The 14,685-nt window shown below is 38.2% G+C and overlaps 1 protein-coding gene across 1 annotated transcript in view; it reads right to left on the bottom strand.

Annotated features, from left to right (window-relative positions):
• Positions 1-931, bottom strand: part of dchs1b (dachsous cadherin-related 1b) — a 93,128-nt gene extending 92,197 nt beyond the window's left edge. Inside the window, exon 1 of the mRNA XM_084400623.1 lies at positions 592-931. The gene's annotated coding sequence lies outside the window, so the exon portion shown is untranslated. The remainder of the gene's footprint in view (positions 1-591) is intronic.
• Positions 932-14,685: the final 13,754 nt, after the last annotated feature.

The raw sequence follows: 14,685 nt of genomic DNA, 5'->3' as shown, positions 1-14,685 counted from the left end.
TGGGACACTTTTTGCCATTGAGATGACTGGAAAAAAAAAAAGTGTCATGCAAGAATCAACCTGAATTCACCCCAGTAAGACTCCACAACCATAGCCTATATCCACTACCCCCACCCCCCATTGCACCCTGCCTGCGGAAATACACCTGAACAGAATATCAATTCTCAACTTGTAAATTAACTAAACATTAAGTAGGCTAGGTCTAGTTCATTTTTGGTTTGGTTGGTTTAGCTTCTTAAATTGTTTCTAGAGGCGATATCTTGTTGGTCCATTTAGGAAACATTAATTTTCCTGCTTGAGTCCTTAACGCATCCAAGCTGCATGCTTTAACCAGCTGACATGAAATACGCGGACGAATACAGTCACTTCATCGGGGTAAAAGAAAATGAATGAAACCACACTCTTGCATAGGCTACACAAAGAAGCGCTTGGTTTTGCTCAAACAGATATATGAATGATCAATAAAAATGTGGCTAAATCGTGCAGCCCCCCAACGTTTTCTCTTGAGCAAACCCTTGAGGTGTCAGAATCAGTGTTAAGCAGACTGTCTTAAATCATAGTGAAAGATAGGATAACGACATTGATTCTTACATTCATCTGATCGAGCTCCGCCGCTGTCTGTGAGCATCCGTTGTCTCACTCAAATCCAATTTGTATGCAGATGTATCCAGCCCGTTCCCAGCCTCAAACGGATCGTTTTTGTTTTAAGATAAATACATCAGCCTTAAATCCATGGGAAAGAGATTAAATACTCAAGCAGATACTCCTTGCTTTCACCGGCAAATAATAGCCTATAGCCTCTCAGGTGTGAGCGGGTCTGCATTCACTATTCCATTCACCAAACGGGATCAGGATATCGTACGATTGCCTCTGTGTGTTAATAGTAACGCGCACCTCCGTATAACGGTCACCTCAGCATCCAATGTTGCATGGACTGGACGCTCTGTGGATACACCACACCTCCGCGAGTGAAATCCGACACCCACCTCAGGCCCGGCCTCTCTTAATTTGGGTTGCTAATATATTCGACACGTGGGGAGCGGTACAAAAGGGGGAGCATTGGAAAAAAGAGGAGGACTGAGGAAAAGAGCCTAGTTCCTGTAGACTGTAGTGCCACCATGCTCTACCTTGGAGAAATGGCTTTAAGACAAAGAACCAGATTCTAGACCTTCTTCCAATGTAGTTTGATGGTGTATGTAACTTATGTTTTTGCATATAGACTACATTTTCATATATGCACAATATATGTTTTCATATATATACAATTATGTATGAATATTAAATATTAAGGGCTATATAAGATAAAACACCTAAGTGTTATTGTAAGCAACCTAACAGTTATTAATTCATATATATATAGAGCAACATATATGAGGTTTGGGGATGTGGGCGTACAAAAAAAAAGAGGTTGGGAATGTGAAACCTACAAGTCATTGATGGTTGCAGATTGATGGTTGTTTTAATGATTTAGAATAAATTAGCATTGCATATTATTTAATGTCTGTGAGTGGATAGACCTTGCTGGACATTATTTGTAGTATAGGGAGCATGGGCGTGCACCCCGCAGACCGATGGAGTCTCAGTGCACAGCAGCACCAGGAGAATCAGTGTGACAGCAAGGTCATTTATCAACCTGGGTTTCAGGTCAACCCCCCTCCAACTGCACCCAAGCGTTAAGTAGAGAGATGGGTTGCTGCCTGAATACAAACCTGCAGAAGAGAACACTGTCTTTCCTTGTTAAACAATTCAAACGCTCGGAAATTAAAAGGTGCAATTTGTGTTCTTATCCAAGAGTCTTACTGTAAATATCACATTCATTGTTCTCCATTTTCTCCAGAGTTATAATCTGAATGTTGCGCATAAATATTTAGGTCCTTTATAAACCTTGAGGTGAAATCAGCATTCAATCATCTTATATGTAAATTTCTTTGCAGTTCCATTCTGTTGTAAAAAGACTTTACCGCAAAACTCATGATACACGCTCCTAAGTGTTAGCAGATGGTGACGTTGCGTTTCTCGTGTGCGAGCGTTTGGGGAGAGGCTCCCCACAAGGTTTAGGACACACTTGGCCTCTGTTCATAACCTTCAGATATCAGCCTCTATTTCTCTGATTTTATGTCTAGATGCAATACAATTCAGCCAATAGAGGCTCATGCAAATTCCCAGCCATACTAAAACACACAAACTCAATTTAAATGTAATTTCACAGAGTTAAACCTACGCATGTGGAGCTGTACTGTATGTTGCGTTTGAAGTTTTTCCATTGCTGATTTCCCACCAATGCTGTTGTTATCTTTTGGAGAAATGGGACATGAGTACCTGAAACTTTGTGAAAGACTCCTGCTCAAGCCATCTTAATCTTTGAGCTTAATGTCCCAGCTTTGGTGAGTCCAATCACAGTGAGGTCATTTTGTCATGGCTCATTTAGACTTAATAAGGGTTTCTGTCTAAGGTGCCAGCGCCATTCACACAGACCGAGTTTGGCTGTCCTAACAGACTTTTCACTGGCTTGGACCGAGACATTTTTGATGTGTGTGATACTTGAAATTGTGGACATTTATTAATTTTACATAGGAAAACATTTTAGTAACGTTATGTTTTTATGGAAATATTTATTCAAACTCTGAATAATTTCCCTATTCTGTCGATCGACATTACCTCTCTAGCCAAAAGTCTGGTACAATTCTAGTTCACACTTTCTTCCCTAAAACATAAAGGATGAGGTCACTCTCCATAATGTGAGTAGAGGAAATGATGTATTTTTTCACAAAGTCATAACAGCCTTTACTGTTATTTTCTACAGTGGTCAGATATTGGACTTTAAAGACAATGAGAGTCTATGAAGTTATAGTGCATTCAGGTCATGTCAGAGAGATTGTATTTACGAGTTGAACACACATGAACAAGGTCGTAATTGTAAACGAGTGGGCTTTCTTTTAGCCCGTGTTTCTTTTCCCCCCAAAAAACTATGTACGTGTACGTTTACATGACAACGATGTACTAAAAACAGAAAAAAAATGTCCTTGAAAATGACTAAAAACGCTGTATTTTGCATGCCAGGCCAGTAGTTGGCGATGTCACTTTGCAAAGAAACACTACACGCCTATAGACTGAACACAGAATATGACATCACCAGTTTCACAAATTCCTGTTATTGTAGTTTACGTGGAGATGATAACAGATAAACTTTCAAAAGTTTGCATAAAAAGCTTTAGTAGTACACCGTAGTATTGTACCATATATAATGATTCAATTTACAGACACTTCATGAATTGAATAAAAACACACCTGATGCACATTCTTTAGTAGAAGTAGAGTACAAATAGTAGAGAAATGGTACACTGCCGTCTTGCTTCTACCAAAAGAGACTTCCCAACTCCAAGTTTCCAGAAGTAATTGAATGCACCATTAAGTTCAAGTCAGAGTATAAGTTTATTTTTGAATGGCAAAATATAGCAAACTCAAGGCCTTTACTGTAGCCTCACCACACATGTATTCATTTACTTCTCATAATCTATTAATGAATTTAATACGCACATTTAGAGTGTTTTTGAAACCTTGGAATTTCACCAGCTTCACAGTTTTTGACAAGTTCAATAAATTCAGTCTTTGTTGTTTTTCATCAAATCCTGAAAGATTTATTTCAACACAACATCATGAAAACGTCATGACTATATTTGTGTCTTATCTGTCAAATCTAATAGGTTTTGCTAATACTACATCTCAAACTGAAAAATGTTTGAGATCTGATAACTGCTTTCTAGCCTTTGTGCAAATTCTGTGTGGATATGTGTGTGTGAATATGCACATAAAAAGAATCAAATTCAAAGCAATGAGATCTTCGTTGGTGTTTTTTCATTCTTATTGCTTATAAGTTGGAAGAGATGATGTAATTAGGCCTGGGCTGTGTGTGTAAGCATGAGAAGATGTTCAAGGTCTAAAGGGAGGGAAGGAAACTGATATACAGTAATAGAAACTACAAAAAGCATGCAAAGGAGCATGTTCAGAATCCAGTAATAATACTGTAGCAGTTAAATGTTATTCAATAGGCTTTTTATAGACGTACAATGTCTATCAAATTTGCTAGGTTGAACAAATGTAAGGATATTTGTTCCATTGTGCAGATACTGACAGATTTTATGAAGCAGCTGCTTTCAAATCACAGATCTCTTGAAGAGAAACTCATGGGAGATTCTGTCAGTCCAAGATACACTACACTGCGGATATTTATGCATTGACTTTGGATTTCATTTATATCCGTTTCTCACTCCTGTGCAGACATATTGATGGATAAGTAGTTAACATGCTGCATATGGTTGTGAGCATCCACTCACAATTTTTTCACATGTGGTGAAAGAATAACTTATGCATATTACATAATATCTAAATTATAAGCATTTGATATCTCTCTCTGACTCCATTTCTCTCTCTCTCTCTCTCTCTCTCTCTCTCTCTCTCTCTCTCTCTCTCTGTATATATATTGTGAAATATTATAACAATGTAAAATAACTGTTTCTATTTTAACATATTCTAAAATTTAATTTATTTCTGTGATGGCAAAGCTGAAGTCTTCAGTGTCCTTACAAAATCTTTCTAATATGCTGATTTGGTGCTCAAGAAATATTTCTTATTATTATCAATGTTGAAAACAGTTGCGCTGCTTAATATTTTGTGAAAACCTTGATCAATTTTTTTTAGGATTCTTTGATGAACAGAAAAGGATTTTTTTTGTAATAATGTAAGTCTTTATTGTCACTTTTCATCAATTTAATGCATCCTTGCTAAATAAAAGTATTGATTTCTTAAAAAAAAAAAAAAATTGGAATGGTAATGTATACATATAATGGAATCATAATATTGAAAGACAAGTGTAACAGTGTTAAATTAATGAAGCGTTTCATAAGCAAGTCTTTGAAATCACTGTACTGCCCTGTATTGTATGTCAAAACTGCCTTTTTGAAAACAGGAAGTGCAAAATCCTGAGAACTTCCTATGAGTTATTTTACTTTATGTCCAACAGTGTGCATGGGGAGAGCAACATGGCCGCCTCTGCCAAGGCGACAAACCTCACCGTCAGCTTCCTTCCTTGTGGTGCCCTGACTGTGGAAAGCATCGTGGGAAAGAAACAAACTCTTGACAACACTTGGCCTTTCCTCTGCATTGTGCCTAGTCACTCAACATTACGCTAAAACAAGCACCACAGCTTTAGACTAGCAAATTATTCTGTATGAGTGTATTGTTGTTTTTATTGTTTTTTACTAGGATCCCCATTAGCGGCCCATTTAATGGCAGCTAATCTTCCTGGGGTCCTCTTTAAAATATTCACAACATAAAATTACACAAAGCAATAACAACACAAATTACAATCAAAAGAATTCAAACATTGTAATTACATTCAAAATATTATGAAGTGAAAGAACATGACAATTTCCAGCTTTCACGAGGTCATTTGCAGCAGTTCCTGGGTTACTGTCCTCTTAAATTTGTATTTGTTCTGAATTCTGCGTGATGAAACAGAGAGTCGATTCCAAATAGATATTGCTCTGTAAAATGATGTAAGTTTTAGAAAATTTGTCCTGGGAAGCGGAAGTTTTATGTCACCACCTATTGCCTGCCTGGTGGCATATAAGTATCCACTTCCTACAAAAACAAGCTGCTCAGAGAGAAACTGTGGCTGTTTCATAAATACTGCATTCCACAATATTAAAGTTAATCGTAGTTTGATTTTGTCGTCAACTGTGAGCCAAGAAAGGCGTGTATGCATCAGGGCCACATTAGTCTTAAGAGAGCACTGGAGGACAGTCCTCGCTGCCCTATTTTGTGCCACTTGAAGCTTACGAAGTCTTTTTGTGATGCAGACGACCATATAATTGGACAGTTTTCTAAATGGCACAAAACAAGAGACTGGACAACCTGTTTAGCAATGGACATAGGAATATATGACATACATTTTCTGGACATTGCAATACCATTCCCCATTTTAACTATCATTCCATCAATATGAGCTGACCAAGACAAGTAAGAATCCAAGGTGACACTTGGCGTCACTTGTCCTAGCTGCAGCCCATTGACTGACAAGTTCAAAAGGGGCTGGTTAGTTAGTTTTGATCTTTTCCAGAATATCATAGATGTTGATTTGTCTACATTTAAGACTAATTTGTTATCTTTTACCCACTTGCTTATATTCTGCAAGTCATGATTTAATAGATTTGAAACATCATGAGGAGTTTTTGCAGAACAGTACAGTGTGGAATCATCTGCATACATGACAACAGTTGAATATTTCACAATAAAAGGTAAATCATTTGTAAAAATCGAGTATAGCAAAGGCCCAAGGCAGCTACCCTGGGGCACACCACAATGTATTGTCTTAATAGATGAATATTGACCATTAAAGAACACCCGCTGCTTCCTATTGGATAGGTAACTCCCCATCCATGACAGAGACGAAGGTGTAAAACCATAGCATTCTAATTTTTGAAGCAGTATTTTGTGATCTATCAGGTCAAACGCTGCACTGAAATCCAACATCACTGCTCCTACTAATCTGTTTGCATCGATTTCTTCTAACCAGTTGTCGGTCATATGAGTTAAAGCAGTACATGTGGAGTGACCCTCTCGATATGCATGCTGGTACTTGGTGATCAGCCTATTAGAAAAAAAATATTTATAAACTTGTTCAAAAGCAATCTTTTCCATGACTTTGCTGAGTAAAGGTAATAGACTGATAGGTTGGCTATTCTGTCCTGTAAATGTGGCTTTTTTATTTTTTGGCAGTGGTATGATTTTAGCCTCCTTCCATTTCTCTGGATTGTATGTTTGTGCATGTTCAGTAGTATGTGCGTGAGAAATGTGTGTGTTGATGGCGTGGCATGATTATGGATTGTGTGTGAGCAAAGAGGTGGATGTGTGTATCATGAACACAAAGACTGCATGCAGTTTTGGCATCATATGCTAAAAATTCACCCTTCCAGTATTGTGTTGCTGTTTTCTTATCAGCATTAATCGCTTCTTATCAGTCCAAGAGTGAAACAGAACTCTGTAAGAAGCAGATCCAGACTCTACAAGGTCCTGCAAGGTCACACGCAGGGGTCATTTCCATGGACCCTTATTTCCCCCCTTTTATGAGCCTATTCTTTCCATTATGGCATTTAAATGAAATTGTAGTATCTACTGAAAAATCTATGGTAAAGTCATCCTCCACCTCAGCCATTCTCTCAGCTTTGGCACGTTAAAAATGACGAATGGCTAAAAAAGGGAAGGAGGGGAAGGTCAAGTGCTAGAAAATACGCAAATGGATATCTCACCTGCTTCCTGTTTATTGTTATGCAGATTGTTGTGCCTCGGTGATAAAGATGTTTGTCCTTCGACCCCAAGAATGGTGGAAATGATTCTGCTACAGCTTCCGTTCATGCAGGAGGCCAAATCATTCAGCTCATCCATTTCCGACAGTAGTGCCTGGCCTTTGAACTTCAGGAAGGATGTGTGAACCACGCGGAGGTCTCAGTGAGAGTATCTGTTCGGCCGGAAAACTTGAAACACAGTGAAGAACGTTTGTGTTGGACAGCACATGGAGGGTTTTGTCTATCTTGTACATGGACACTTGTTAGACTAAAATTCTTTCCGACAAGTGATTCTAAAGCTGCTTTTATAGTACCATTCTTAAATGGTTAGTTCAACCAAAAATTTTACATAAATAAAAATTCTGTCATCATTTACTCATCCTCATGTTGTTCCAAATCCGTAAGACTTTAATTCATCTTTGGAACACAGATGAAGATATTTTTTAATGAAATCTTTGAGATTTCTGTCCCTCCATTGACAGTCAAAGCAACTACCACTTTTACGCTTAAAAAAGTTCATAAAATGAATCAATGTGAATTGAGTGGTTTAGTCCAAATTTTCTGAAGAGACACAATCGCTTTATATGATGAACAGATTTAATTTAGGCTTTTATTCACATATAAACATTCATCAACGCACGCATCGGTTGTGGTAAATGGAAGCTCAAGCATGTTCGCTTGACCTGCAAGAACCAATGAGGTTCATTCTTGTGTGTTACGCAGCACGTTTGAGCTTCAGCAATAACCAATGAGGTTTATTCTCGTATACGAAGCACGTTTAAGCTTCCACAAGAACCAATGAGGTTTGTTCTCACGCGGCAAGCAAGAACAATTGAGCTTCTGTTTATGTTCGCTGATCAATGTTTATACGTGAATAAAAGCCAATTAAATCTGTTCATCATATAAAGCAAGTGAGTCTTTTCAGAAAATTTGGACTAAACCAAGTGTCAAAGTGGTATTTATAGCTGTCTATGGAGGGATCCAGAAATCTTTTCATTTAAAATCTTTTCATTTTGGTCAAATACAGGTTATTTTCGCTGTGTAAAACATAGAATACGCTTCAAATGATTATTCATATATGATGATATGTACTACTTTAAGGACAAGGCGATGTACAGTAGCTGTTGTGGAAAAACTAAGAATATCAGTCACAGCAGCAATCATTCTCCTCTCCGCCATGTTTAAAGCTTATGGCCCGCCCAACTCGGGAACTTGGGTCTCAAAATTATCCCTTTGAGCTTCCCAGTGGTACTCTACATGTCCAGTTTTTAACTAGAAAACTTGTATTTACAATAATCTGTGAAAGAATGTGTAAAAACCATAGGCAATTAAAATGTGGCTGTAAAAACAAGCGTGCTATTAAAACTATTTAGGCTATTATTTTTGTCCATTTCATATTAATAAAAGGCAAGTCAAGTTTTTGACTAAATCTATAAAACAATTAATGGGAAAAAATTCATGATGCTTAAACACAGTTTTATGCATCTTTTAGTAGACTTCTAAAAAGTATTGTTTTGGTCGTTAACAACAGTTATTTAATGAATGATTTGATGACTCGGTCATGAAACAAAAAAGACACGTCGCCACCTACTGATGTAGTATCATTAGTGGCTTAGTGAATGAATCACTGAACACTTCTGGAGTACAAATCTTTTTGCTAAACAGATTCAAAAGATTCGAGTCACTGAAATGAATCAAAATCCCATCCTCACAACTCATTTACAAGTCTATTGCACTCACTTAATGGAACAACAACTAATTATGTAAATATGTAATGACAACGACCAATTGTTTAAAAAATTAAAAATAAATCAGTATTCTGCTATAGGCATTATTGTGGGAACAATCAAAAGTGCATTAAAAAAAGCCGCATGCCAAAACAATGTGAAACTTGAAATGGTGCTGGATTTGGGTTAAGAACAATTTTGAAAATGTGATAACTCACCCGTCTGCTGGACTGCAGAGTGACTTGGCTCCCAAAACAGGTCAAATATAAGGACACATCAATTATGAGATTGAGATTGTTCATCTGTTTTTTTAAGAATTAGAATGCAAGATATGGAACAATTGTCCAAAGTAGTCTGATTTACAGGGAACACACTACTGATCAAATGTACCATGAATGCACTGGAATTGCTTTTTGTTTGCCAAATCTACAAATCATTTTTTTCCTTATTTAAACTGAAATATATTTATAAATCTGGGAACATTCTATATAAACACGTTATACAAGCAGTTCTTTACACAGAAGAAAAAGGTCTAAAGCTATGACACAACCTACAGCTGAAATTTAAGATCAAAATACCATGTTATGCATGGTAAGTTTACAGTAAAACAGGTGCAATCAGCCAAAAAGAAGTTAAAAAAACATATAAAAAAAAACATGTCTCTTCACAGTGTACTGTGAGATCCAGTTAAAGTGCTCAGACTGCAACAGATGTTTACTTTTGTTTCATCATTCAAGTACACCCTTGACAGAGAAGATTTGTAAGACAGTAAAGCAGGGTGGATGGAAAAGAATGTAAATAGGCCATCCATTGTAGATACAGTAAGATCTCCTCAGTTATGTCAATGGATTTTCTGCCTCATTTAGAACAATCAGACCAAATATTTGGACAAATGCATTAACTCAAGCTTTGACCTCAAAATATATATTTTAAATAAGGCCCTTTCTACTTCTAAAATCTAGAAGCATTGGTTCAGTTATTTTACTCATTTGGAAAACTTGTAGCTCTGGGAAACAGATTCTCATGTCTTTCGTTTACCAATGCATCTTCGCAAACTCTGGGAAAATGTATAAAATGGAAGCAAAATAGCAACAAAGCTATTAACATTAGCCTGGAAATTCTCAAAACAGATTCAAAATTAATTTTCCTGTCACAGTTTGTCCTCAACAGAACCTAATACTGCAGCTAACATCTGTGAACACGCAGCCGTTAAATTCAGTTCAAATGCAACCACTGGTTGGCTGTGCTTCTCTATGATTGTTCGAGGTTACAGTACATTTTGGTCCCCGTTCTTGGCAACCATGGAACAAATACAACCAGCCATTATATTTCTATAAGTCTAATAATTATAATCTTTGTTCCCACATCAGTGAAGATGAAGAGTGTTTGGTGAGCTAAACTGTGGAAGAGTGTGAGTCTGCTTGTTGGCTTCTTCACGACACGAGCAGGCGTGAGTCAAAAGTCGCACTGATACACCACTGCGTTTCCCATCATTAGACACAGATAGCCCAGGATGGAAAAGCAAGGTAGTGGTTTAATATTTGGGAGATCTGCTGTACCACTTAGAGGTTAGCTAGCCGTCCACATCACAGGGACCTCTGATTTGCGGCCTCTGTAATTATCATGCAATGGACTATTTCAGTGATGTTCGACTATGTATTAGACCAGAAACCACGTAAGATCGGGTTTCTATGGCAAGGCTGGAAGTCCCTGGCAAAAAATAACAAACAAAGAGAGCTCGATCAAGATTAAACGTGACTGTTGGAGACCCATGGCAACGTTGAGGCTCATAAGAGTTCGGTCAAGCAGTGCACTCTGCCTCTGGGAATGACTGGGGAGTAGATACTGACTGCCAGCATCCTGTAACAGAAGCACACCCTGGTTTTATATTCAGCTTTGGATGTTCATTGTCAAACTGTAAATTGTATGAGAACTCTAAATTAGTTCAACATAAATAGGTGCTTTTTAAAATATGACTGAGAAGAAATAACTAGCATGAAAACTCTTAATAAATATAATTCTTACAATTCATAAATTCAATATTAATATTTAAATAAATAAGAATTAAAGGTAAGGTAGTCTTTTGTTATACTGGTTGAAACTCTCTTCACATCCTGATAGCAATCAATAACAGAAGTGGTCTAAATATTTAAAAATGTACATATATATTCAGTGGAAGTCTCAGGGCCAAAAATAGTTTGTCCAATCATAGCATTCGGTCCGAATGAAATAATAGGATGTCCTACCTACCTGTTAACATATGTATTTGCATACCTTCTCGTACCCTGCTCGCGCAGAGATTATTATTTATGAATTAATAATTGAACAACACACAAAAAAGACACTTGTTGTCACCTACCAACACATTTTAAAGGTGACATATTATGCCCCTTTTCACAAGATGTAATATAAATCTCTGGTGTCCCCAGAATGTGTCTGTGAAATTTCAGCTCAAAATAACCCTCAGATCATTTATTATAGCTTGTAAAATTGGCCCCTTTTTGGGTGTGAGCAAAAACGCGCCATTTTTGTGTGTGTCCCTTTAAATGCAAATGAGCTGTTGCTCCCGCCACAGTTCAGAAGAGGGCCGATCCTTTACATGAGCTTCGGATACTACATACTACATAACAATAACAAAACACGCGAATCTCAATCATCCAAAATCTCAGAAATAATCATAGTGCAGCCTTACAGAGAGACTCAGGAAGAGGTTGCAATTTTTAGACTGCACCTAGACGTTTGTGAATGGTTAGTGGATACATTTATTTAGTTGTTGTGGAGTTACATTGATTCATCTCATCGACTTGCATGTACCGTCATGTTTAACTTTTACACAAGTTGGCACTGTTCCCTGAGGTCTTTATAAGACAGCTTTGACAATTTTTGGTCAAATAGTGTTCTGTGCTCGTCTGTGCAGCCAGCGACAGAACAGTTTGAATGCTTTGCTTGAAATTTTGCCATTGCGTTAGAACTGGTAACACTGTTGCCGCTTGCGAAAACCAAATGGCGGCGCCGTGGGTGGAAATGTGCAGATTAAGGGGTGGTCATTTTATAATAAGATCCCCTATATCAGAAGGTGAGTGAAATCTGATCTCCTTATTTTTTGACATGCTTGCAGAGAAAGTTACTGGGTTGAAAAAGTTACTATTCACTTTTTCTGGGTTGGTAGATGCACCGGAGACCCGATTATAACACTTAAACACAAACAAAGTCCGATTTTCATGATATGTCCCCTTTAATTATATATGTATACATAAATGTATATGTTAAAATTATCGGCCTATATGAGACTAACACGTTTTACTTAGTTGTTTCAAAATTTGGTCATTTGGTCTTTGGTCATGTTTTTTCATGGTCATGTCTTAAAATAGGTGCATGACGCCCCTGGTTAAACTTTCAATGTCGTCAGGGTTTTAAATCAAATTTCCAAACTCATTGCCACAGAACATGACTAAACCAATACAAACACTATGAGATTCTCTTGAATGTTTCTCATTGTGAGCAAAGAGCAGCAAGCTGAATTATTTAATGCGGTCAACATGCAAGATCAATCCTGCTTCATTGCTAAGCACCAGATGCCTCTTGCAGTGAAAGAAGAACCAATAATGTGTGTTAAAATATCATTTTTAATAATATTCACAGCATTGTCATCTCCATAGATGGAGGTTTCTAACATCTGGTGTCCGTCTGTCACTTAGTGTAAAACAGAGGTCCGCTGAAAGTGATTGAAAAGCCTCATTTTAAAGCTGTTCAGTTTGCAGATCTAAAACCCAGAAGAAAATTAGAATAGATATAATAAATTAAGGTATTCAATTCTATAACAGAAATGGCCTCTGAAGATTCATTCCTAAAATGTGAAATCTGCTTTAAAATTGGAATGACAGGGAAGTTGTGATAATCTTTTCTTCCCTATTCACCATATTTTCTTCTTTCCCAAAGAAACGGCTTCTTGAACAAGAGAAAAGTAGGGTGTTGATTGGATGGTTGTGGCTTGCTATTGCTGTGGTCTCATGTGAGTGACAGGTTGTCCCACCCTCATGCCAGTAAACACGTCATCAGAGAAGAGAAGTTGCTGCAAGAGATTCCTGCAATATGCCATTAACTTATTTTTTCATCATAGCAGGTGTGAAAGACATTGACCACGTTACCTTGAACTGACCTGACGTTCTGCTATTATTCTCCAGCTGGATGGCTAAAGTTGTGTAGGTCAGGAAAGATCACCTGCAGCTCTATAACTCTTCATTTCCTCTCCCTCTGTGAAAGGAGCATAGAACAAAAGATAGAAAGTTGTTAGAAACATGGAATGAGGAAGTTGTGCTGTATATTCACACACTGTGTAATTAAATATGGGCAGCATATGGATGAACGGGGCTGTGCAGAACTTTCCTCATCCATGCATCTGGATGTTCGGTAATGTTGTTTCTGTAATGTCATAATGATAACACTAATGTAAGGACATCGAACGCCTATTATTCTCCCGCCCTCTGCAAGTTCACATTGAATATTAGGTTAAGCTACATTGAATATTAGGTTAAGCTAATAAGAATATAGTACTATTTTGGCAACTGTCAACACCTTACAAAGCATTTCACAGAATTTTGCAAAAACAGGACAAAAAATCACGAGTTACTTGCATAACCGTGGTTCTATGAATGATGGAAGACCACCAGAGACGGTCAGTACATGGTGGAAGGAGTCACGTCTCGCGCATCTCATTGAGAAGCTTGTATTGAATTCAGTCACACGTGACTGATCGATGATGTGTCGGAAGCTATATCAGCTTCCGATATCAGCTATATATCAGCTATATCAACACAGCTGAGCCAATCAAAGGCATAGGCCACATCAAGCCCTTAAAACTGTGTGAACGTACAAGGTGATGTCCACGTGGCTGCCGCACATATCTCCAAGAGGGACACGCCACGCAATGCTGCCCAAGAAGTAACCAAAGCCCGAGTCAAATGATACCTAACAGATGCAGGTTATAGTATGATCTGTGAAACGATAAGACTCAGCAATGGTGTCAACTACCCAGTAAGCGAGCCTTTGCTTCGACAAGGGTGCACCTCTTCTGCCGGGCCCAAAACAGACGAATAGCTGGTCCGTGGTACGCCATAAGGCAGTCCTTAGCACATACTGCTTTAATGCACGAACGGGACATTGGGCTGCTTGGAAAGCCTTGTCCTCCTTTCTAAACGCCGCCAGCTGAATAGGCTGATTTGTGAACTGAGTTGACAATACCTTGGGCTGGAATGCTGGGTTTGGCCAAAGTGTAACTTGATTGCCCTCTGGCCCTCACCTGAGACACTGCGGACTCACAGACAGAGCATGTTACTCTCCGCCCCTTCTTGCTGATGTTATGGCTAAAAGGAAAGCAGTTTTCATAGAAAGATTTCTAGTATCTGCTTGCACAGACTGTCCAACACCACTCGCAAATCCCACTGGGTACATACTACCCGTGCTGGCGGCCTGTAATATTACCCATGTCCACACTGTTGCGAAGCTGAATGACGAACGGGCATCCGGTGTCCAGTCAGTGCAGGGTGGGTCACACTGCGCTCAATATGCAGAGATCAAGATTCTGTTGCATTCAAAAGCCTCCAGAGCAGCTGGAC

This window comes from Rutilus rutilus (genome assembly GCF_951802725.1).
Source record: "Rutilus rutilus genome assembly, chromosome: 25".
NCBI lineage: Eukaryota > Metazoa > Chordata > Actinopteri > Cypriniformes > Leuciscidae > Rutilus > Rutilus rutilus.
This window is presented reverse-complemented; position numbering and strand designations above follow the sequence as displayed.